This window comes from Salmo salar, chromosome ssa01, assembly GCF_905237065.1.
Source record: "Salmo salar chromosome ssa01, Ssal_v3.1, whole genome shotgun sequence".
In the NCBI taxonomy this organism is placed as follows: domain Eukaryota; kingdom Metazoa; phylum Chordata; class Actinopteri; order Salmoniformes; family Salmonidae; genus Salmo; species Salmo salar.
This window is the reverse complement of record NC_059442.1, coordinates 19577293-19602048: the sequence shown is the minus strand read 5'-3', so window position 1 is coordinate 19602048 and position 24756 is coordinate 19577293. Positions and strand designations below refer to the sequence as shown.

Below are 24756 nucleotides of genomic sequence, written 5' to 3'. Positions count from 1 at the left end.
CAGAGCGCAACTGGTCCTTGTTTTGGAACACACAAAGCACACAACAGGCTGACCAATTCAAGGGTTGAAAAATTGGTGGCCATCCGGGCAAATTTGAGGCTTTTGGAGCCTGACAACGAGCCATCCTCAACAAGGTTGGAAAGTGACAGTGAAGATGAGGCCTCAGAGTCTGATGTTCAAGAGTTGGACATTGAGGAGGTCCAGGGAGAAGACATGGAAGCCTGAGAGGAAGACAACCAAAGCTTTAGTTTCTAGACTATCATTTTACAGATGTATGTTGAAAACGTTTTTGGGAGATGAGATGGATCATTGGGGATCATTCATTATTCCCTTTCTTTTGTTGTTCAGTGAAATCATCCCATGTGAAGAGTCAACTCATTTAATTAAAGTTTCTATTGGAAGGATTTAATAATTTGCAATTATGTCTACTTATGATAAGGTAAAAGGTTTATGTTTCTGTCTCCGTATGATATGGTGAATATATCCAATGCAAAAACATCTACATTAATTTGCATATATTTCCGTTAATTCCCACAGAAAGTTTCCACCTCTGAATATTCCCCAAAATGTGCAACCCTAGTTTGTACCATGTTTTGTACTGCTACCATGTGCTGCTGCCATGTTGCTTCTACCATGTTGTTGTCATGTTGTGTTGCTACCATGCTGTGTTGTCATGTGTTGCTGCCATTCTATGTTGTTGTCTTAGGTCTCTCTTTATGTAGTGTTGTGTTGTCTCTCTTGTCGTGGTGTGTTTTGTCCAATATTTTTATTCAATGTATTTGTATTTTTAATCCTATTCCCGGTCCCCGCTGGAGGCCTTTTGCCTTTTGGTAGGCCGTCATTGTAAATAAGAATTTGTTCTTTAACAGACTTGCCTAGCTAAATAAAGGAAAAACTTTTATTTTTTTTTTTACAATTTGAATATGTTTTTGCGCGATATTCTAAATGCCTGTATCGCAGAATCAAGTTTTTTGGTGTATTTCTTTGTTTTTATGAGCGTTTATGTCCGCTTGTTCTCATGTGTATTTTTGGTCACGTCTCGTTCGCCCATTCTGTGCTGTGCACCTTCCAATTTACACCAGAGATTTGTATGTAATGACGAGATGCTCATGTCTCCGCCCTAACAATGGGAGTCGTCCCAAAGGCGGGAAGGCAGACGACAAGCTTTGGTTCAAAATAAGCACATAGAAACGCATTGGGCTTTATTTGAACGGATTCTGGCTATTTTCGCATTGTTACAACACTATATAGACATAAAATGACATTTGAAATGTCTTTATTCTTTTGGAACTTCTGTGAGTGTAATGTTTACTGTTAATTTTAATTGTTTATTTCACTTTTGTTTATTATCTACTTCACTTGCTTTGGCAGTGTTAACATATGTTTCCCATGCCAATAAAGCCCTTAAATTGAATTGAAATTGAATTGAGTGAAGCATCTCACTCCGCTTCTTTCTCCCAAGCCCCTCCCCCTACCACTCACAACAACAAAGATGAGAGAGCACTTCTTCATCTCTGACAAACTGTTTCAACATGCTACTTGCATTAGACGTTTGGTCCAACAGAATCGGTCATATGGACATCAAAACACATGGAGACATTCTTTTACTGTAATAGAGGAGAAGTTAACCTTTCAAACCATACCCTGTTTGTTTCAACTCCTCAAATTCCGAGCAGAGCATACACTACTCAAACGAATGTGTCAATGATCATTCATTCTGGAAAATGTATGGGCAGTTTGGTCGCGCGTGCTTTATGGTACCACGTAAAGCTATCAGCATTTTAGTCAAATAAAGATTGTTATACTAGCTGTTTGGATGACTGTGTTTTATAAGTGTAAAACAATTATATAAGGAATTGGCAACTAGTTCTCATTCTGAGAAATAAGGTAGGCGGCAAGCATGCTGTTCAGACGGTTGGAGACAGGTCTTAACAATCAACTATTTTGCCTTGTTAGCTGAATTCAGAGCTTGTGAAATTACACCTATATCCACATTTTCCAAACTTGAAATATAAAAAATAGCTGGCTACTCACTAGCACGTGGGCTTGTGCTTGATAGAATGTTTATGAGACTGATGCTAATTTTCTATAATGCCTGCTACATTATTAGTGAATTTGCATTATGCATGGTTCTGGTTACATTTGTAACAAAAAGGGCATTTTTATGGACAGACCTGAAAGCCAGATACAACTATTTTGATAAAATAATTGAATTATTAGTGGATCTTATGGTTGTGGAAGGCATATATTCAGCCTAGGTATAAGCTCTGAATTCGTTAAATTATTGCTGACTGTTTGAAATGCATTGTATTTTACCTGTAATTGTACAGCAAAGCTTATTTAGAGAAAACTTTTTAAAAAATGGAGAAATACAGTACCAGTGAAAAGTTTGGACACACCTGTTCATTCAAGGGTTTTTCTTTTCTTTTTACTATATTCTACATTGTAGAATAATAGTGAAGACATCAAAACTATGAATAACACATATGGAATCATGTAGTAACCAAAAAAGTGTTAAACAAATCAAAATATATTGTACGTTTTAGATTCTTTATAGTAGCCACCCTTTGCCTTGACGACAGCTTTGCACACTATTGGCATTCTCTTAACCAGCTTCACCTGGAATGATTTTTCCAACAGTCTTGAAGGAGTTCCCATATATGCTGAGTACTTGTTGGCTGATTTTCCTTCACTCTGCGGTCCAACTCATCCCAAACCATCTCAATTGGGTTGAGGTTGGGTGATTGTGGAGGCCAGGTCATCTTATGCAGCACTCCATCACTCTCCTTCTTGGTCAAATAGCCCTTACACAGCCTGGAGGTGTGCTGGATCATTGTCCTGTTGAAAAACAAATGATAGTCCCACTAAGCGCAAACCAAATGGGATGGCTTATCGCTGCAGAATGCTGTGGTAGCCATGCGGGTTCAGTGTGCCTTGAATTCTAAATAAATCACAGACACTGTCACCAGCAAAGCACTCCCACACCATCACACCTCCTCCTCCTCCATGCTTCACGGTGGGAACCACACATGCGGAGATCATCCGTTCACCTACTCTGCATCTCACAAAGACACAGCATTTGGAACCAAAAATCTCAAAGTTGGACTTTCCACCGGTCTAATGTCCATTGCTTGTGTTTCTTGGCTCAAGCAAGTCTCTTCTTCTTATTGGTGTCCTTTAGTAGGGGTTTCCTTGCAGCAAATTGACCACGAAGGCCTGATTCACGCAGTCTCCTCTGAACAGTTGATGTTGAGATATCTGTTACTTGAAATCTGTGAAGCATTTATTTGGGCTACAATCTGAGGTGCAGTTAACTCTAATTACTTATCCTCTGCAGCAGTCGTAACTCTGGGTCTTCCTTTCCTGTGGTGGTCTTCATGAGAGCCAGTTTCATCATAGCGCTTGATGGTTTTTGCGACTGCACTTGAAACTTTTCTGTATTGACTGACCTTCATGTCTTAAAGTAATGATGGACTTCTCTTTGCTTATTTGAGCTGCTTTTTCCATAATATGGACTTGGTCTTTTACCTAATAGGGCTATCTTCTGTATACCACCCCTACCTTGTCACAACACAACTGATTGGCTGAAGACTAAAATATATTCCACATACTAACTTTTAACAAGGCACACCTGATAATTTAAATGCATTCCAGGTGACTACCTCATTAAGCTGGTTGAGCGAATGCCAAGAGTGTGCAAGCTGTCATCAAGGCAAAGGGTGGCTACTTTGAAGAATCTCAAATCTCAAATATATTGTGATAAAAAAAATAAAAATGGTTATCACTTGATTCTTTATGTGTTATTTCATAGTGTTGATGTCTTCACTATTATTCTACCATGTATAAAATAGTAAAAATAAAGAAAATTAGTAGGTGTATCCAAACATTTGACTGGTAATGTATATCGTGAATTGCCAATAAATGTGAAAATATTGAGATATGAGTTTTAGGCCATATCGCCCTAGTTTCAACTCCAAAATAGAGATACAGCGTACAGATACATCTACAGTGCATTTGGAAAGTATTCAGACCCCTTGACTTTTTCCACATTTTGTTTTACGTTACAGCCTTGTTCTAAAATGTATTACATAGTTTTTTCCCCTCATCAATCAACACACAATACCCCATAATGATGAAGCAAAAACAGGTTTGTGGACATTTTTTGTAATTTATATATAAAATTATATATATTTATCACATTTACATAAGTATTCAGACCCTTTACTCAGTACTTTGCACACACAGTACTTGCACACACTGTACATAGATCTTTCTATTTTTATTTTATTTTGTGTTATTGACTGTATGTTTGTTTATGTGTAACTCTGTGTTATTGTTTGTGTCGCACTGCTATGCTTTATCTTGGCCAGGTCGCAGTTGTAAATGAGAACTTGTTCTCAACTGGCCTACCTGGTTAAATAAAGGTGAAATAAATAAAAAATATATATACTTTGTTGAAGCACCTTTGTTGAAGCACAACTGGCCTCAAATCTTCTTGGGTATGACGCTACAAGCTGGCACACCTGTATTTTGGGAGTTTCTACCATTCTTCTCTGCAGATCCTCTCAAGCTCTGTCAGGTTGGATGTGGAGCGTTGCTGCACAGCTATTTTGTATTTGTATTTATTGTTGATCCCCGTTAGCTACTCTTCCCGGGGTCCGGCAAAATTAAGGCAGTTATACAATTTTAAAAACATTACAATACATTCATAACAAATTTCACAACACAGTAAGTGTGTTCCCTCAGGTCCCTACTCCACTACCACATATCTACAACACAAAATACATGTGTACGTGTGTGTATGCATGTGTCTGTGCCTATGTTTGTGTTGCTTCACAGTCCCCGCTGTTCCATATTTTTATCTGTTTTTTAAATCTGATTCTACTGCCTGCATCAGTTACCTGATGTGAAAAAGAGGTCCATGTAGTCATGGCTCTATGTAGTACTGTGCACCTCACATAGTCTTTTCTGGACTTGGGGACTGTGAAGAGACCTCTGGTGGTATGTCTTGTGGGGTATGCATAGGTGTCTGAGCTGTGTGCTAGTCGTTTAAACAGACATCTGGGTGCTTTCAACATGTCAATACCTCTCACAAATACAAGTAGTGATGAATCTGTCCTCCACTTTGAGCCAGGAGAGATTGACATGCATATTATTAATGTTTTCTCTCACTTGTTCATCCAAGGGCCAGCTGTGCTGCCCTATTCTGAGCCAATTGCAATTTTCCTAAGTCCGTCTTTGTGGCACCGGACTACATGACTGAACAGTATTCCAGGTGTGACAAAACTAGAGCCTGTATGATCTAACTTGTTGATAGTGCTATTAAGGTAGAGCAGCACTTTATTATGGACAGACTTCTCCTCATCTTAGCTACTGTTGTATCAAAATGTTTTGACCATGACAGTTTACAATCCAGGGTTACTCCAAGCAGTTTAGTCACCTCAACTTTCTCAATTTCCACATGATTTATTACACGTTTTAGTTGAGGTTTAGGGTTTAGTGAATGATTTGTCCCAAATACAATGCTTTTATTTGGGACAAAGCATGAAACTAACTTCAGCTCTTTGTTAAGTGTTGCAGTCATTTCAGTCACTGTAGCAGCTGATGTGTATAGTGTTGAGTCATCCGCATACATAGACAAACTGGCTTTACTCAAAACCATTGGCATGTCGTTAGTAAAGATTGAAAAAATTAAGGAGCCTAGACAGATGCCTGGGAGAATTCCTGATTTTACCTTGATTATATTATAGAGGCTTCCATTAAAGGACACCCTCTATGTTCTGTTAGACAGGTAACTCTGTTATCCACAATATAGCACTGGGTGTAAAGCCATAACACATGCGTTTTTCCAGCAACAGACTATGATCGATAATGTCAAAAGCCGCACTGAAGTCTAACAAAACAGCCCCCGCAATCTTTTTATCATCAATTTCTCTCAGCCAATCATCAGTCAAATGCTGTGCTTGTTGAATGTCTTTCCCTATAAGCATGCGGAAAGTCTGTTGTCAATTTGTTTACTGTAAAATAGCATTGTATCTGGTCAATACAATTTTTCCCAAAACTTTACTCAGGGTTGGTAACGGGCTGATTGGTCGACTATTTGAGCCAGTAAAGGGGGCTTTACTATTCTTATGTGGCTGAATGGCTTTTGCTTCCCTCCAGGCCTGAGCGCACACACTTTCTAGTAGGCTTAAATTGAATATATGGCCAATAGGAGTGGCAATATCGTCCGCTATTATCCTCAGTAATTTTCCATCCAAGTTGTCAGACCCAAGTGGCTTGTCATTGTTGATAGACAACAATTATTTTTTCAGCTCTTCCACACTACCTTTACCGAATTTAAAATTACAATTATTGTTTAATCTTGCCAATGAAAAAATCATTAAAGTAGTTGGCAACATCAGTTGGTTTTGTGATGAATGAGGTCTCTCCAGAGATGTTAGATTGGGTTCAAGTCCGGGCTCTGGCTGAGCCACTCAAAGACACTCAGAGATTTGACCCCAAGCCACTCCTGCATTGTCTTGGCTGTGTGCTTAGAGTCGTTGTCCTGTTGGAAGGTGAACCTTTGCCCCAGTCTGAGGTCCTGAGTGCTCTGGAGCACGTTTTCATCAAGGAGCTCTCTGTACTTTGCTCCGTTCATCTTTCCCTCCATCCTGACTAGTCTTCCAGTCCCTGCCGCTGAAAAACATCCCCACAGCTTGATGCTGCCACCACCATGCTTCACCGTAGGGATGATGCCAGGTTTACTTCAGATGTGACGCTTGGCATTCAGGCTAAAGAGTTCAATCTTGGTTTCGTCAGACCAGAACATCTTGTTTGTCATGGTCTGAGAGTCCTTTAGGTGTCTTTTGGCAAACTCCAAGCATGCTGTCATGTGCGTTTTACTGAGGAGTGGCTTCTGTCTGACCACTTTACCATAAAGGCTTGATTGGTGGAGTGCGGCAGAGATGGTTGTCGTTCTGGAAGGTTCTCCCATCTTCACAGAGGAACTCTGGAGCTCTGTCAGAGTGACCATCGGGTTCTTGGTCACCTCCCTGACCAAGGCCCTTCTCCCCTGATTGCTCAGTTTGGCTGGGTGGCGAGCTCTAGGAAGAGTCTTGGTGGTTCCAAACTTCTTTCATTTAAGAATGATGGAGGCCAATGTGTTCTTGGGGACCTTCAATGCTGCAGACAGATCTGTGCCTTGACACAAACCTGTCTCGGTGCTCTACGGACAGTTCCTTCGACCTCATGGCTTGGTTTATGCTCAGACATGCACTGTCAACTGTGGGACCTTATGTAGACAGGTGTGTGCCTTTCCAAATAATGTCCAATCATTTGAATTTACTACAGGTGGACTCCAATCAAGTTGTAGAAACATTTCAAGGATGATCTATGGAAACAGAATGCACCTGAGCTCAATGTCGAGTTTCATAGAAAAAGGTCTGAATGCTTATGTAAGTAAGGTATTTCTGTTTTTATAAAAAAAACTATTTTCGCTTCGTCATTATGGGGTATTGTGTGTAGATTGATAAGGATTTGTTTTATTTCATACATAACAACATGTGGAAAAGGGAAGGGGTCTGAACACATTCCGAATGCACTGTATATCTATAGCCGTCCTCAGAAGGCTATCTTTTTGAGGAGGGCTTTCTGCATATCTAATTTCTGCATTACGTTATGTATGATGAAGCCCTGTGAGGTGTTTCTCAGTGCTGTCACACAGAGAGGGATAAGGTCTTTGTGATGCAGACAGTGAAACCAATGCATTGGATTCAACCCAACCAGAGAAAGACATCTGGCATTTTACTACAGAATCTACCCATTTAGTACAGAATCTATCAATATGAGACATCACCTCACATGTTATTTTTCCACACACTGTCTGGCAGGCAGTTTTGAAGCACAGCTGCTTAGTATGTACAGAGTACAGACAATACTGTGAGGTGCATGTATAATTTACAGTGTAGTGAAAGTCAAGCGTAGGGTGTATCAGGATTCCCTTTTGTCTGAAAGGTTTGCTGAGGTGCAGGAAAAGCGATTGGAGCGATGCCTCGCCTCCTCTCCTCTCCCCTTTACTACTCCCATCAACCCGTCCAAGGTGATAAGGACAGACACTCTCTCTCTCTCTCTATTTCTCTATCTTTCTCTTTCTCTCTTTTTCTCTTACTCTTTCTCTTGCTCTCTCGCTCTCCCGCTCGTTCTCCCGCTCGCTCACTCTCTTTCTCTCTCTATCTCTCTCTCGCTCTCTTTCTCGCACTCTCTCTTTCTCTCTCCTCCATAAACAATCTTTCTGTGGTGCTCTAGCAGTGGTCTGTCATGTGATTCTGTCTATTTCACACCTATATCCTTTGATTTTTCATCATGACTGTCCGCAAACCTACATCTAAACCTATATTCCTTCAAATTCCTATATGACATAAACATTTATGCATTTTAATCCAAGATTGATAAAAGTGCACACATTGATAAAACGTGTTGGCCTTTTCTACTATTGCTCATTCAATATTTGATGAATCCATCTGTTTGCACCTTGCAACAAGGAAAATGTGTCACTTGCACAGAAGAAATGTGTTGAAAGTATGTGTTCCTGACATTAAAGCACCTCCAAAGTCCTGATGCATGCTGTTCCATGCATTCGTATCTGTATCTGTGCTGCAAGTTCATCATATTCAATAGGCATTGTTTTTGGTTGAGTCATCAACTGTTGACAATTCATGTTCACAGCATGACATTTGTTTTGACATTGTGGTTGAATATTTGTGCTTCTTAACACATCAGAACCCTCCCCCCACATGCCCGTAGAATGGGTGCTGCGTCAAGTCTAATGTTCGTCAGTGTTTTTTGACCAATCAAGTTGATAAAGGCATTACAACTCTGTTTCAATGCTCTTGAATTATACACTACCGTTCAAAATTTTGGGGTCACTTAGAAATGTCCTTGTTTTTGAAAGAAAAGCACGTTTCTTTGTCCATTAAAATAACATGAAATTGATCAGAAATACAGTGTAGACATTAATGTTAATGTTGTAAATGACTATTGTAGCTGGAAACTAGAGGTCGACCGATTAATCGGAATGGCCTATTAATTAGGGCCGATTTCAAGTTTTCATAACAATCGGTAATCGGCATTTTTGGACACCGATCATGGCCGATTACATTGCACTCCACGAGGACACTGCGTGGCAGGCTGACTACCTGTTATGCGGGTGCAGCAAGGAGCCAAGGTAAGGTGCAAGCTAGCATTAAACGTATCTTATAAAAAACAGTCAATCTTAACATAATCACAAATTAACTGCACATGGTTGATGATATTACTAGTTTATCTAGCTTGTCCTGCATTGCATATAATCGATGCGGTGCCTGTTAATTTATCATTGAATCATAACCTACTTCGCCAAACGGGTGATTTAACAAGCTCATTCGCGAAAAAAGCACCGTCATTGCACCAATGTGTACAGTGAGGGAAAAAAGTATTTGATCCCCTGCTGATTTTGTACGTTTGCCCACTGACAAAGAAATTATCAGTCTATAATTATAATGGTAGGTTTATTTGAACAGTGAGAGACAGAATAACAACAAAAGAATCCAGAAAAACGCATGTCAAAAATGTTATAAAATGATTTGCATCTGTCTCTCACTGTTCAAATAAACCTACCATTAAAATGATAGACTGATCATTTCTTTGTCAGTGGGCAAACGTACAAAATCAGTAGGGGATCAAATACTTTTTCCCTCACTGTACCTAACCATAAACATCAAGACCTTTCTTAAAATCAATACACAAGTATATATTTTTAAACCTGCATATTTTGTTAATATTTCCTGCTAACATGAATTTCTTTTAACTAGGGAAATTGTGTCACTTCTCTTGCGTTCTGTGCAACAGAGTCAGGGTATATGCAGCAGTTTGGGCCGCCTGGCTCGTTGCGAACTGTGTGAAGACTATTTCTTCCTAACAAAGACAGCCAACTTCGCCAAACGGGGGATGATTTAACAAAAGCGCATTTGCGAAAAAAGCACAATCTTTGCACGAATGTACCTAACCATAAACATCAATGCCTTTCTTAAAATCAATACACAGAAGTATATTTTTTTAAACCTGCATATTTAGTTAAAAGAAATTCAGGTTAGCAGGCAATATTAAACTAGGGAAATTGTGTCACTTCTCTTGCGTTCATTGCACGCAGAGTCAGGGTATATGCAACAGTTTGTGCCGCCTGGCTCTTTGCAAACTAATTTGCCAGAATTTTACGTAATTATGACATAACATTGAAGGTTGTGCAATGTAACAGCAATATTTAGACTTATGGATGCCAACCGTTAGATAAAATACGGAACCGTATTTTATAAACGTTCTGTTTTCGAAATGCTAGTTTCTGGATTTGACCATATTAATGACCTAAGGCTCGTATTTCTGTGTGTTATTATATTATAATTAAGTCTATGATTTGATAGAGCAGTCTGACTGAGCGGTGGTAGGCAGCAGCAGGCTCGTAAGCATTCATTCAAACAGCACTTTACTGCATTTGCCAGCAGCTCTTCGCAATGCTTCAAGCATTGCGCTGTTTATGACTTCAAGCCTATCAACTCCCGAGATTAGGCTGGCAATACTAAAGTACCTATTAGAACATCAATAGTCAAAGGTATATGAAATACAAATGGTATAGAGATAAATAGTCCTATAATAACTACAACCTAAAACTTCTTACCTGGGAATATTGAAGACTCATGTTAAAAGGATCCACCAGCTTTCATATGTTCTCATGTTCTGAGCAAGGAACTTAAACGTTAGCTTTTTTACATGGCACATATTGCACTTTTACTTTTTTCTCCAACACTTTGTTTTTGCATTATTTCAACCAAATTGAACATGTTTCATTATTTATTTGAGACTAAATTGATTTTATTGATGTATTATATTAAGTTAAAATAAAAGTGTTCATTGTTCATTCAGTATTGTTGTAATTGTAATTATTACAAATATATATCAAATTGGCCGATTCAATCGGTATCGTTTTTTTTGGTCCTCCAATAATCGGCAGCGGTATCGCCGCCGGGGGGGGAAAAAAAATCGTAATCGGTATCGGCGTTGAAAAATCATAATCGGTCGACCTCTACTGGAAACGGCAGATTTTTTAATGGAATATCTACATAGGCGTACAGAGGCCCATTATCAGCAACCATCCTCTGTCAAGTGTCTGTGTTCTTTTGCCCATCTTAATCTTTTCTTTTTATTGGCCAGTCTGAGATATGGATTTTTCTTTGCAACTCTGCCTAGAAGGCCAGCATCCCAGAGTTGCCTCTTCACTGTTGACGTTGAGACTGGTGTTTTGTGCGTACTATTTAATGAAGCTGCCAGTTGAGGACTTGTGAGGCGTCTGTTTCTCAAACTAGACACTAATGTATTTGTCCTCTTGCTCAGTTGTGCACCGGGGCCTCCCACTCCTCTTTCTATTCTTGTTAGAGCCAGTTTGCACTGTTCTATGAAGGGAGTAGTACACAGCGCTGTACGGAATCTTCAGTTTCTTGGCAATTTCTCGCATGGAATAGCTTTCATTTCTCAGAACAAGTATAGACTGATGAGTTTCAGAAGAAAGGCTTTTGTTTCTGGCCATTTTGAGCCAGTAATCGAACCCACAAATGCTGATGCTCCATATACTCAACTAGTCTAAAGTAGAACAGTTTTCAGCTGTACTAACATAATTGCAAAAGGGTTTTCTAATGATCAATTAGCCTTTTAAAATGATAAACTTGGATTAGCTAACACAACGTGCCATTGGAACACAGGAGTGATGGTTGCTGATAATCGGTGTCTCTACGCCTATGTAGATATTCCATAAAAAAATCATCAGTTTCCAGCTACAATAGTCATTTACAATATTAACAATGTCTACACTGTATTTCTGATCAATTTGATGTTATTTTAATGGACAAAAAATGTGCTTTTCTTTCAAAAACAAGGACATTTCTAAGTGACCCAAAACTTTTGAATGGTAGTGTATATAGACATTATGGCATGTCTACCTACAGGCTATGGTAAACGTTTACTGTATCAAGTGTGGCCGACAGTCTGTGATTTATGGAAATCGAGAATCTGCGATTTCCCTGCCATCACGCACTATTGGAGCTCCGCCCAAGCAAAGCATTTGATTGGTTTGATATGTTTATAATTTTTCAGTTAAGAACAAATTCTTATTTACAATGATGGCCTACCCTGGCCAAACCCAGACAACGCTGGGCCAATTGTGCGCCGCGTCACTGATTTACACCAGGCTTCCACCCCATTGTAGCTACTTTCTGCCATTGACTGCACCAAGCTTACCGATTATGTCCCAAGTCTGGGCATTCTGGCCCAATATTGGCACAGCTCATGGCTACTGGGTTGGGGTTGGATAACTTTTCCATTGATCTGGCAACCCATCTGGCATGGCAGGGCATGATTAGTATAGCCGGGGATCAGATGGTAAGATGATCATACCCTGGGTCATTGTTGTTTTGGGGGGTGCGTTAATCCATGCATTTCATGGGTGAGCCTCCAGATAAGCCAAATCCCATGTTGTTTATCCCCATCCTCTATCATTCTCTATGGGACCTCCAGTTACAGATGGGCCGTATTTGATATGAGAATGAGTCTCGGCACCACTGGGCAAAACAGTGACAAGGCCTTGCAGTCGAAGAGCCAGCATGAAGCCAGAGAACATGTCACTAGGAAAGAGGCCTGTAGAACTCATCAAGCTCTTTGTGAGTGTGTGAGCGAAGAGAGTGAGAGATGAAACCTTGAGAAGCTTCATGCAGAGAGAGGAGTTAGGCAGACAGGCATGGAAACCCTACAGAACCACGGGAAGGAACACAGGCAGGGCTTGAGAGAATAAGCTGGGTCCTTGGAATGCACTTTAACTGTGGCTATGTGCGACATGCTGTCAGTTATTAACCAACCTGAGTAGGGCTGTGAGGTTCCTCCTGGGAGCCAGCCGACCAGTCAGGCTCTGTGACGTAGAGTCATGTGCTCTATGACCACCGAGGGGTCGTTGAGGGGCGGCAGGTTAGCCTAGTGGTTAGAGCATTGGACTAGTAACCGAAAGGTTGCAAGATCGAATCCCCGAGCTGACAAGGTAAAAATCTGTCGTTCTGCCCCTGAACAAGGCAGTTAACCCACTGTTCCTAGGCCGTCATTAAAATTAAGAATTTGTTCTTAACTGACTTAAATAAAGCTAAAAAATAAAACATTATTGAGAGGGAAAACCAGTCCAATCAAGTAAACAAACACAGGTCATCTTTGTTATGTTTGATCACTTAGTCAGCGTCTCCACCTCTTTTATTTGAATGTGGAAAGAACATGGTTGTCCAGCTCCACTTCTCTTCACGGATTCTTATTCTAAAAATAATATTGTTACAGGAGTTGTGGTAACTGTTGATAAGTTATCGAGGAATAACCTCATGTTAATACAATGCAATACAATACAAAATTGCATTATCATTTCTTACTGTAACTAATGCCATTAACAGGACCCAGGTTATCACACAACCAACTAGTCTATACCAATAGTGTTGGATCTGTGACATCCACTTGTATAGATCATATCGTCACTAATGCTGCAGAGCTTTGCTCCAAAGCAATATCAGTCCCCATTGGCTTAGGTGACCATAACAAATGTAGCAATAACAAGGAAAGCCAAAGTACCAAGTTTTCATAAGAGATCATTCAAAATGTTTTCTCAGGACTATTTTGTTGAAGATGTAAAACATGTACAGTACCTGTCAAAAGTTTGGACAAGAGTGTGCAAAGCTGTCATCAAGGCAAAGGGTGGCTACTTTGAAGAATCTCCAAAAATATATTTTGATTTGTTTAACACTTTTTTGGTTACTACATGATTCCATGTGTGTTATTTCATAGTTTTGATGTCTTCACTATTATTCTACCATGTAGAAAATGGAAAAATAAAGAAAAACCCTTGAATGAGTAAGTGTGTCCAAACTTTTGACTGGTACTGTATGTTGGTCTGATGTTTATGAGGAGAATCCAGATGCAGCACTTGGAGTATTTGTCAAATTATTCTTGCCAATTATTGACAAACATGCAGAGAACTGTTAAAGCCCCCTGGATCGATGATGAATTGCTAAATTGTATAGTTGAAAGAAATTATAAGTCAAGTCAGGCTGTTCAGCTGATTGGTTGACATACTGTCAATTGAGAAATGTTGTGAATAAACCTTTTTATAATAAGAAATGATATTACATAAATAAGATAAATCATATAAAAAACGATGGAAAAATACTTTTTAGCACCTCAAATGATATTATGATCAGAAAACCCAATTCCTCTTCATCGTTCATTGAAGTTGATGGGTCATTTATAACAAAACCTTTTGATATAGCCAATCATTTCAATGACTTTTTCACTGGTAAAGTAGACAAACAGAAGTGAAATGACAACATTGAAGAGTGAACCATTGTCACGGTTGTCGTTGGTAGAAATGGAGGACCAAAACGCAGCAGGTACGTGAATGCTCATCTTGATTTTTAATTATCTTCAAAAATGAACATACAAAATAACAAAACCGAAAAAACGAACAACTAACAAACAGTCTGGCAAAGCAAAGCTCAACACAGAACAATCACCCACAAATCACACACACAAACACACCCTAATATATGGGACTCTCAAGCAAAGGCAGATAGACAACACCTGCCTTCAACTGAGAGTCCCAACCCCAATTAACCAAACATAGAAACACACACACTAGACTAACCATAGAATACAAACACATAGACCATCAACCAAAAACCCGGAAATACTAAATCAAACACCCTTTACACAAACACACCACCCCGAACCACATCAAAACAAATACCCTCTGCCACGTCCTGACCAAACTACAAAAACAATTAACCTTATACTGGCCAGGACGTGACAGTACCCCCCCCCCTTAAAGGTGCTACCCCAGAAGCACCTTAACAAAAAATAACCCCAAGCAACACCAAAAAATGTTTCCCCTTTTCTAAAGGGAGGGAAGGGAGGGTGGCTGCCGTCAACGACGGCACTGTGCTACACCCCCCCTCCCCAACCCACCTATTTCTGGAGGTGGCTCCGGCTCAGGCCGTTCCAGGCTGTCGGGGCAGTCTGGCAACTCGGGACAGTCTGGCAACTCGGGACAGTCTGGGGCCGTCTGGCAACTCGGGACAGTCTGGGCCGTCTGGCAACTCGGGACAGTCTGGGCCGTCTGGCAACTCGGGACAGTCTGGCAACTCGGGACAGTCTGGGGCCGTCTGGCAACTCGGGACAGTCTGGGCCGTCTGGCAACTCGGGACAGTCTGGGCCGTCTGGCAACTCGGGACAGTCTGGGCCGTCTGGCAACTCGGGACAGTCTGGGCCGTCTGGCAACTCGGGACAGTCTGGGCAGTCTGGCAACTCGGGACAGTCTGGGCAGTCTGGCAACTCGGGACAGTCTGGGCAGTCTGGCAACTCGGGACAGTCTGGGCAGTCTGGCAACTCGGGACAGTCTGGGCAGTCTGGCAACTCGGGGCAGTTCAGCGCAGTCTGGCCACTCCGGGCAGTTCAGCGCAGTCTGGCCACTCCGGGCAGTTCAGCGCAGTCTGGCCACTCCGGGCAGTTCAGCGCAGTCTGGCCACTCCGGGCAGTTCAGCGCAGTCTGGCCACTCCGGGCAGTTCAGCGCAGTCTGGCCACTCCGGCAGTTCAGCGCAGTCTGGCCACTCCGGCAGTTCAGCGCAGTCTGGCCACTCCGGCAGTTCAGCGCAGTCTGACCTCTCTGGCGACTGTTGACTGGCGGGCAGCTCTGACGACTGTTGACTGGCGGGCAGCTCTGATGACGACTGTTGACTGGCGGGCAGCTCTGATGACGACTGTTGACTGGCGGGCAGCTCTGATGACGACTGTTGACTGGCGGGCAGCTCTGATGACGACTGTTGACTGGCGGGCAGCTCTGATGACGACTGTTGACTGGCGGGCAGCTCTGATGACGACTGTTGACTGGCGGGCAGCTCTGATGACGACTGTTGACTGGCGGGCAGCTCTGATGACGACTGTTGACTGGCGGGCAGCTCTGATGACGACTGTTGACTGGCGGGCAGCTCTGATGACGACTGTTGACTGGCGGGCAGCTCTGATGACTGTTGACTGGTGAGGCTGGGTTTACGCACTTGTAGCCTGGTGCTGGTACTGGGCTTACCAGATTATTAACACGCACCTCCAGGCTAGTGCGGGGAGCGGGAACAGGACGAGTCGGACTGGGTTGACGCACTTCCGGGTTTCGCACGAGAGACAGGAGCTGGAAACCCAGGGCTATGGAGGCACACAGTCGGTCTAGAGCTTACCTCCTGCACAACCCGCCTTGGCTGGATGGAACTAGTAGCCCTGTACGAGCGGGGTGCTCGTACAGGGCAGACTGGGCTGTGCAGGGGCCTGATGGTAGCCGTGCGTAGAGCGGGAGTTGGGTAGCCTGGTCCTCGGAGGCGTACCGGCGACCAGATGCGCTGCGCAGGCATCCTCCTACCAGGCTGGATGCCCGCTCTAGCACGGCACCTGCGAGGGGCTGGAATAACGCGCACCGGACTGTGCGTGCATATGGGTGAGATGTTGCGCTGAGGAGCGCACTATAGCGCTCTCCACCCCATACGCTCCTCCATATAACCACGGGTAGCTGGCTTCCGGCTCTTCTTACGCCTAGCCAAACTACCTGTGTGCCCCCCCCAAAAAAATTATTGTGCTTCTCCCTCAGCGCGTCCATGGCCTCGTACCTCCGCCTCTCTGCCTTGGCTGCCTCAATTTCCCACTGCGGGCGGCGATAATCCTCAGCCTGGTGCCAAGGTCCGGCCCCGTCCAGAACTTCCTCCCAGGTCCACTTCTCCCGCCAGTCCAACTCGAAATCCCTCTGCTCCTTCTTCTGCTGCTTGGTCCATAGTTGGTGGGTGATTCTGTCACGGTTGTCGTTGGTAGAAATGGAGGACCAAAACGCAGCAGGTACGTGAATGCTCATCTTGATTTTTAATTATCTTCAAAAATGAACATACAAAATAACAAAACCGAAAAAACGAACAACTAACAAACAGTCTGGCAAAGCAAAGCTCAACACAGAACAATCACCCACAAATCACACACACAAACACACCCTAATATATGGGACTCTCAATCAAAGGCAGATAGACAACACCTGCCTTCAACTGAGAGTCCCAACCCCAATTAACCAAACATAGAAACACACACACTAGACTAACCATAGAATACAAACACATAGACCATCAACCAAAAACCCGGAAATACTAAATCAAACACCCTTTACACAAACACACCACCCCGAACCACATAAAACAAATACCCTCTGCCACGTCCTGACCAAACTACAAAAACAATTAACCTTATACTGGCCAGGACGTGACAACCATCATATTTGTGTATTGAAGATCTAATAATGAAAGAGAAGGATTGCTGTTTTGAATTTGGTGAAGTTTGTGTGGAAGAGATGGAAAAACTATTTTTATCCATCAGTAATGATAATACACCAGGTATAGTCAACCTATATGGGAAACTATTGAGAATGGTAGAAGACTGTATTGTCACCCCTATTTGCCATGTTTTTAACGAAAGCGAAAAGGAGTGTGTGTGTCAAGAGACGTGGAAGGAAGCTAAAGTAATTCCACTACCTAAAAATAGTAAAGCACCCTTTGGTGCCTCTAACAACTGACCAATCAGTTTGCTGCCTGTTTTTAGTAAACTGATGGACAAAATTGTGTTTGAACAAATATAATGCTATTTTTCAAAGAACAAGATAACCACTGATTTTCAGCATGCATATAGGGAAGGGCATTCAAGTTGTACTGCACTGACTCAGATGACTGATGATTGGCAAAAATAAATGCATAATAAGATGATAGTTTAAGATGTATTGTTAGATTTCAGTGCAGCTTTTTATGTTATTGATTATAAATTGTTATTGTAAAAACTCACTTGTTATGGCTTTATATCACCTGTCATCACATGGTTGGAGAGTAACTTATCGAATAGAACCCAGAGAGTGTTCTTCAATGGAAGCTTCTCTAACATCAGATATGTACAGTGTGGTATCCCTCAGGGCAGTTGTCTTGGGCCGTTACTCTTCTCTATTTTTACAAATTATTTGCCACTTGTCATACAAGAAGCTAAAATGACTATGTATGCTGATAATTGCACACTCTACACATCAGCACCTGAAGCCAGGGAGTTCATTGAGAATCTTACCAAGTAGTTAGTCAGTGTCAGAATGGGTAATTAACAATAAATTGGTCTTAAGTACATCTAAAACCAAAAGCATTGTATTTGGTTCAAAGCATTCTCTTATACCTAAACCTCAACTGGAGTTGTGTATAAAGGGTGTGACCATTGAACAAGTTGGAAGTAGCTGAACTCCTAGGAGTACCATTGGATGGTCAGTTATCATGGTCAAGTCATATTGACAAAGTTGTGAAGATGGGGAGAGGTATGTCTGTCACACCTTAATCTGTTTTACCTGTCCTTGTGATTGTCTCCACCCCCTCCAGGTGTCACTTATTTTCCCTGGTGTATTCATCCTTGTGTTTCCTGTCTCTCTGTGCCAGTTCGCCTTGTATGTCTTTCAAGTCAACCAGTGTTTTCCCGTTCTCCTGCTTCTATTCTCTTTTTGCTAGTCCTCCCGGTTTTGACCCTTGCCTGTTTCTGGACACCATACCCGCCTGCCTGACCATTCTGCCTGCCCTGACCTCGAGCCTGCATGCCACTCTGTACCTCCTCGGCTCTGAACTGGTTTTGACCTTTTGCCTGTCCACGACCATTCTCTTGCCGACCCCTTTTGGATTGATTAATAAATATCAAAGACTCAAACCATCTGCCTCCCATGTCTGCATCTGGGTCTCGCCTTGTGCCCTTATAATGTCTGTTACAAAAAAGATGGTTCTGAACTTGTCCCATCTTTATTACAGTTAATAACTGTTAATAAGATCAGGTGCAACGAAGAAAGACCTAGCAAGTTGCAGCTGGCTCAAAACAAAGCAGCACGTCTTGCCCTTAACTACACACACAGAACTAACATCAACAACATGCATGGTTTAAGGGTTAAAAAGAAATTGACTTCTTCCCTTCTAGTCTTTAAAAAAAACATTTGTGTATTGAAACTGCCTAACCTCTTGTATAATATATTTGCATACACTTCAAACAGACATACATATTCCAGCAGACACGCCACTATGGGTTTCTTCACGGTACCCAAACCAAATACACATTTAATGCGTCGTGCAGTTATGTATAGAGCTATGCCATCATGGAATGCTCTGCCACCAGAGGTTACTCAGGCAAAAAGCAAGTTTAGCTTTAAAAAAAACATTTTAAAAACACATTTTATCACAGTGCCTAATTTAACTTTACTATATATAAGAATCTGAATATGCGTATATGAATATTGTGTAAATAGTATTTTAATTGTCTCTTGGTGTCTTTCTAATATATAACTCTTCTTTTATTTTTATTTTTTTGAATGTAATGTAATATCTTATGTTGTTCTTGTCTTTAACGGTTCTGTACTTTGTCATGTATTTGTATGTTTTATGTGGACCCAGGAAGAGTAGATTCTGCATGTGCAGTAACTAATGAGGATCCTAATAAACTAAACTAAACTTGAAACTACTTTGCTAAATTATTTAGATTTTTCAGTCCGCTAGTTTTTCTGAATCCATGATGTGATGTCACCTTTTCACTGTTTCTCCTAGTTACAGTCACAGTGGTGAAATCTCCCCCTGGTTCGTGCCGAGCGGAGGTGGAGTGATGAAAGATCTCTCTCTTTCTCTCCCTCCCTGCCCTCGGTTTGAAATAAGACTACGGATCATAGCAATGTTTGATGTAACCGTGGAGAATAATGTGCCAATACTGAAGGATGTGAGACTGTGCCCTATGTGGTGGTTACACCTGTCTTCTCACATTATTATGCTCTCACATTCATTTTCATGTTTGTGACTGTAACAAGACATGGTTTGGTCTTTGATGTGAGGGGATTAGTGTTTGTGAGCCTCGACAGCCCTGGGACAGATTATATAGTACAGTAGGAGGTAAATTAACAACCACTTGGTCATACTCGCATGCAGTCATACACCACCATGCTTTCACCCTCCAATATGAAAACAAGCTTAGGTTAAAAATGCTATATCCTCCTACAACATGCTATATCCTCCTACAACATCCTCCTACAAGTATTTTTTTTTAACCTTTTACTTGGAATGCTCACGATTAGTTTTTATTGTCTCATACACTGGATAGGTGCAGTGAAATGGGTTATTTTACAGGGTCAGCCATCGTAGTACGGTGCCCCTGGAGCAAATTAGGGTTAAATGCCTTGCTCAAGTGCACATCGACAGACTGTTGTCGGCTCAGGTATTCGAAAAGTGACCTTTTGTTTACTGGCCCAACCTCTAACCGCTAGGCTACCTGCCGCCAAACATTGTCTCTTTTCTAGTTTCTTGGTAAGAGCTCTCACAAGCCCCCACAGCACTGTCATACACATCCAATATATGACATATAACCACATTTGAGAGGTCCCTTAGAGATTGACATTATTAATGTTTCTCTATGAAATAGCCTGGAATCTTTTGGCCAGCTGTGAATATATTACAGATAATGATGCAGAAATGGCTGCTGTGTCATGTTAATTGCGATGTGTGCGGTGCATAATCTGCTCATTTTGCGATGACACAAGGCAGTTAGTTGGTCTTTGGAGCTCGTGTTAATGTTCCTCATCATGGCCCATTAACATTGATGGAGCTGTGAAGGCCCTAAAAGGCGCTTCTTTGGGCGTAATCTAATGACTTTGGTAGGGACAGCGATTATAGAGAAAATTCCATATTTTGATGCATATGCTAGAGCAGGGGTGTCAAACATCAATACGTTCTGTGGGAGGTTTGAGTAAAAACATGCCATTTTCTCCCGGCGAGGAAATATTCTGCATTTTAAGTATGGCCCTCCAGACCTTGGTGAAGACCGAATGCGGACCGCTGGTCAAAATAAGTTTTGGCACCCCTAGGCTAGAAGGAGAGAGATCGAAAAGATACAGTTAGTCGGGAAGATGTTGAGGATTGTTGGGGAAGTACATTGATACCGTGTGATCCGTAACCTTTCTTTCTTACTTGTTTGAATATCACCCATAACTCATTTTGGTTCCCAGCCGATAACTTTTGTGATGGCACTAGATGCTCTAGAATTCTCCCATCGCGTTACTCCACAGATGTGAGACATCCAATCATATTCGAGGAACACCTGAGTTTACCTGAAACCCTAGTGTGCACGACATGGAGACAGAAGCAAAAGCCCCAGGCCATAAAGGATGTCAGCCGCAGAGCTGAAAGAAGAGGAGAATGGATGACTTCGGTCAGGAAACGCACTGATAGCCATTGAAGAGTAGGTCCCTACAGATGGAAACACCCCTGTTTGGGTTAGGACATGTGTAATGTATACACTCACCTTGTTGGTTTGGGACTTGATCATCATTTACATTTTAGTCATTTAGCAGACACACTTATCCAGAGAGACTTACAGTAGTGAATGCATACATTTCATGCATATTATTTATTTATTTTTTCTCTTGTACTGGACCCCTGTGGGAATCAAACCCACAACCCTGGCATTGCACACACCATGCTGGCATTGCAAACACCATGCTCTACCAACTGAGCCACAGCCTGCAGCTTTTATTAGGGTCAGTAGTTGTCATAATCACTGTCTTCATGTGAGAAGGGAGGATTAGACAGAGAGAGGGAGGGGGGGTGAGGTGTCTCTTCTTAAGAATATCTCTTCTTAGCAATATCCTAGGATCCAGTAACCAGTTCACAGTGACTCAGTCCCTGGATGAAATACACCAATTGACTACGCTCTGATTTCATAAATGAAAAGTCTACATCTTCTCTTTTTAGGGCTGAAACGCACGTGTAACCTAAACGCGCGTGTAACCTAAAGGCGCGTGTAACCTAAAGGCGCGTGTAACCTAAAGGCGCGTGTAACCTAAAGGCGCGTGTAACCTAAACGCGCGTGTAACCTAAACACACATGTAACCTAAATGTGCTGTTGACGTCAATGCATGATTTGACACAAATATCTGAGTTAGGATTTGGCCAGGTATATTTCCCTTTATGGAAACACTGTAGGTGTGGAACGACCCACTCGTGTACTTTTGCTTTCAGCTGCAGAGAATGATAGTGTTAACCAGTGAATGAAATATCCTACATGAAAGTGGTTTGGCACAACATTCCTCTCTTTGTGACCATTTGTTAACAGAGAGGTTTTACACCTTCATGGTAATCACTCAAACTATTTTTACATTGACTATTTTTACATTTATTTTGTCCCCATACATCAATATTAGTTCTGATCATTTCCACATGAGCAAAATTATAAAATATCCAGATACATTTAGCCTTTATTTAACTAGGCAAGTCAGTTAAGAACAAATTCTTATTTTCAATGACGGCCTAGGAACAGTGGGTTAACCACCTTGTTCAGGGGCAGAACAACAGATTTTTACCTTGTCAGCTCGGCGGATTCAAGCTTGCAACCTTTCGGTTACTAGTCCAACGCTCTAACCACTAGGCTACCTGCCACCCCAATTAATAGTCCCTATGGATTATGATATTGATTCAAGATGATTATTTGAGTGATGTTCTGTTTTCCATGTATGTTTTAGAGGAAGTGGAAGCGGTGGCTGTTGGCCTGACGCTCAGAGGTGCCAAAGACCCAGTTCCCTGTATTTCTTCTCCCTCTGAAAGTACCCCAAAACCAGAATGTATTCAACAGAAAGTCACCCTGTGGTTTTGTCTCACAGACTTTCTCTCACTTCCTTCACGTTTTTGGCCCTTAATGTCCTCTTGACTTTCCCTGCTGTGATATTTCACCAGGTCCTCCCTCACAGTGACATTAAGGTTGTGCTTTCTGTCACAGCCCAAACCTCCTTTCCTCCCCCAGACTATTTCCACTTGATCTGACAACGGATGCTATACTAATGGAGGCGCGATAAACTGTGAAAGCATGTCGTTGTTGTTCCTGACCTGTACTGTGTTTAACTTGTTAACCACAGGGCATTGCAGATATGAGTGGACCCCTGATGGCATTTCATTTTTTGTTGTTGCAATTTACAGATATTTGATGTTTTCATGTTTTGAAGTCACATTCCACTCACTCTCTTCTTCTCCTCACTCCTCTCTCTTTCAATTCAATTCAGTTCGATTCAAGGGTCTTCATTGGCATGGGAAACATATGTTAACATTGCCAAAGTAAGTGAAGTCTCTCTCTCCCTCTCACTCTCTCTGTCACATACACACACACCAGCTGTTGTGAGGTCGTCACCCAGCTCTGGGGTGAAACATGATCAGCCACAGATCTCCTGGTGTGCTGCCAGCACCAGCCAGGGACCACACACTTCCCAGGGGGCCGAGGGTGAAAACTCTGAGGTTTTATGCACCATTGAATCTGAGATTATTTCTTTTTCCATTCGTTTTCATCCAAATACGTAGGTGTGGACTGTATTTGTGGAATCGTTCTCAATGTATAAATCTTCAATTTATAAGGTTCTTGCATTTTGCGAGGCGAAACTGATGCATTCAGAGAAAATATCTGTTGTTTGTACTGACTTGGCTTTTGTCAGTCATGAAGCAGCCATGCAGACACACACACACACACACACACACACACACACACACACACACACACACACACACACACACACACACACACACACACACACACAAACACACACCCATTCAGTAGCCGGTCCATGTTTGACCATGAATGAATAGTTCTCTACACTCACTGACTGCTGGGGTTATTCCTGGCCAGCGCAGCATTTTGTGTTTCTATCACATGGCCGGTGGGCTAGCTGAGCTCTCAGTTACCGTTTTAAACTGGGCTGTGGTTGTGAATCACCCCGGGTTGGCTGGGCTCTGACCAACATAACACTTAGCTGTGGTAGGTCATGATTCACTCCTCCTGCACCCTCCGTTTAGTTCACTTTAGTTTAGTCACCACCATACGGCAAAAATACTCTACTGCCTACTACACCGTGACCGCACTCCCCACTGACTGGCTGGTTAGCATGGATGCCTTCCTGCTGTTAGCCATGAGAAATACCTGCCCAGGCCCTCTGAGGGAGAGGGTTTACTATGGCATATTTAACTGGAGTCACTGACCTTGCCGTGGACTAGAGAGAGACATCATGATACTTCTCTGTAAAGTTGTCTGAGGTATGCATTGCATGAGTCATGGTTGTGGTGGATGCTGAAGTAGCGAACAAGGTGAAATTGAGTATTGATAGTGAGTGACCAGGGATGGGAGCCACTGTATCATGTCAGCGTCTAGATGGGAGTACATTGTAACTTACACCACTACTACTACTGTGCAATCACTCACTCACTCACACACACACACACACACACACACACACACACACACACACACACACACTCCCTCTTTTTCCTTGTCTCTCGCTGGCTCTTTCTCTCTACTCTGTAGTTAAATCATGAACTACTCATAAAGTATGATCTCTATTCTTCATGATGTATACATTTCACATGACGTATGCTCTTACTTAGTCCATTTGAAATGAATCAGTCCCTTAAATTGAACAGGCTGGCCGTGCACAGGTCATCTCGCCCTTCAGTTGCTTCTCGAGTAACCCTTAAATATGCCATTATCTTGTCTGCAGGGCCAGTGGAGAGCTCGTTTGCAGTAAATTCAATTTCACTTGACAATGCCAGGGTGACTTATAGCAGTAAAGA

At 42.1% G+C, this 24756-nt stretch overlaps 1 protein-coding gene across 2 annotated transcripts in view; it reads left to right on the top strand.

The window, feature by feature from the left end:
* The window catches only part of LOC106571989 (transcription regulator protein BACH2), a 53026-nt gene that overhangs the window by 9993 nt on the left and 18277 nt on the right, over window positions 1–24756 (top strand). The window contains exon 1 of one of the 2 annotated variants that reach the window (XM_014145788.2): window positions 23780–24222. The exons of the other annotated variant lie outside the window; for it this stretch is intronic. The gene's annotated coding sequence lies outside the window, so the exon portion shown is untranslated. Of the gene's footprint in view, window positions 1–23779; window positions 24223–24756 lie in introns of those variants that run through there. 2 annotated transcript variants of the gene reach the window in all.